This window comes from Nilaparvata lugens, chromosome 3 (genome assembly GCF_014356525.2).
Source record: "Nilaparvata lugens isolate BPH chromosome 3, ASM1435652v1, whole genome shotgun sequence".
Classification (NCBI taxonomy): Eukaryota; Metazoa; Arthropoda; class Insecta; order Hemiptera; family Delphacidae; genus Nilaparvata; species Nilaparvata lugens.
In genome coordinates, this window is record NC_052506.1 from 87,404,627 (window position 1) to 87,406,403 (window position 1,777).

Sequence of the window (1,777 nt, forward strand, 5' to 3'; positions counted from 1 at the left end):
TACAGCTCAGTAGAGATTTGGCAGATTATGACATAATTTATGACTTAAATTTCAACTGCATGTCTCTTTCTATTCGAAAGTCTAATAAATCGATGGAAATGAAAGATTGTCTTGAAAATTATTGAAAAAAACGTTAAAAGTAGCACACCTGGAAATAGGTTGTTTAAACCTATTGCTTGATCCACCCCGTTGACCACATCATCTAGCTCGTCGAAGATTAAAGCGCTTGTCCGTTTATAAGGTACGTACAGAGCAGCAGTTGAGTATTTTGTAAACAAATTCAGTATAACAATGCCAATAATTACATTAGTGATAATCATAGAATATTCAATGATAAGAATTTTATATTGACTCCAATCAGAGAAAAGCTACAATTACTTTTGATATTGATATACTTTGATTTTGAACATATTTTCCAGGTTACAATGATGATTGATTGTGATTGAGACCATTTTCAAGGTAACCTACTTATTAATAATGGAAGAAAAAAAATCTGGTGTGGCGCACTCAGACAAATTTCCTTGCCATTATGAAAATTGATCACCTGACGCTAGTTGTTCACGCGCATCTCAAGATCTGAGCCAGCTGGTGACAGGACAATAACGCTGGAGACATAAAAGGTCTGCTATCTCTCCATAGTGGATGTTTTATACAAACAACAGTTGCCACAGTTTGCAATTGAATAATCACTTTTTCTCAAATTTCGAGCTTATTTTCAATTTTAGGTGAAAATGTTACACTAGTAGCTCTGTGAACAGTAGACCTCGCGCAGTTATAACGACGTCCCAAACCATAAGCACTTCCACACTGATACACTAACTACGTATTAGTTTGATCAGATCATGCTTACACAAGATTTAATTATCATATAACGCTTTCCGGAATTTAGCGCGAGAAAACCAGAAGACATCTGGGCGCCCAGACAAGCTGTTATAAGTTCTTTGCATCCTATTTAATAGTGCATGAAAATTGCATTCAATGAGGTATGCAATTAATTAGTCTATACAGCTGTTAATTTTTTACCAAGTTACATTGAGATATTGGATTGCATGCATCATGGCATGCAATTTATATAGTCAACTCGACAGCTGATTTATGATGAATAATTCTATAGTCTGATTTTTACGGTAATATTGACGTATGAAGGAGGCTCCTTTTTCCTTTTATATTATCCTTGAAATGCAAAATTTCCAAAAAAAACCTTGTATCTACGTCGACGCGCAATTTAAAAAGGAACATACCTGTCAAATTTCATGAAAATCTATTGCCGTGTTTTGCTGTAAATGCACAGCAAAAAAACATATAAACAATAAGAGAAATGCCAAACCATCGACTTGAATCTTAGACCTCACTTCGCTCGGTCAGTAACATTAATTGTAGAGATTTTTATGCTCAATCTTTTTCACTTGAAATGTTTTGTTCAAAATGTTTATGCAGCCTGATAATTGGGAATCTAGAATCAAACTTTGCATAGATGAGGCGGAGCTCCTGAAATTTTTACAGATATGGGACTTGTGGCAGTTGATAGAGCTTATTGATGTCTATTTTAGGTATGAATTTGTTCAAAATTGTTGGAGCCGTTTTCGAGAAAATCGCAAAATACCGTTTTTTACAACATTTTCGCCATTTCAGCCGCTATCTTGGATTGCATTTGATTGAAATTGTTGGTGTCGGATCCTTATAGTGTAAGGACCATACGTTCCAAATTTCAAGTCATTCCGTTAACTGGGAGATGAGATATCGTGTACACAGATGCACATACACTCATATATACACA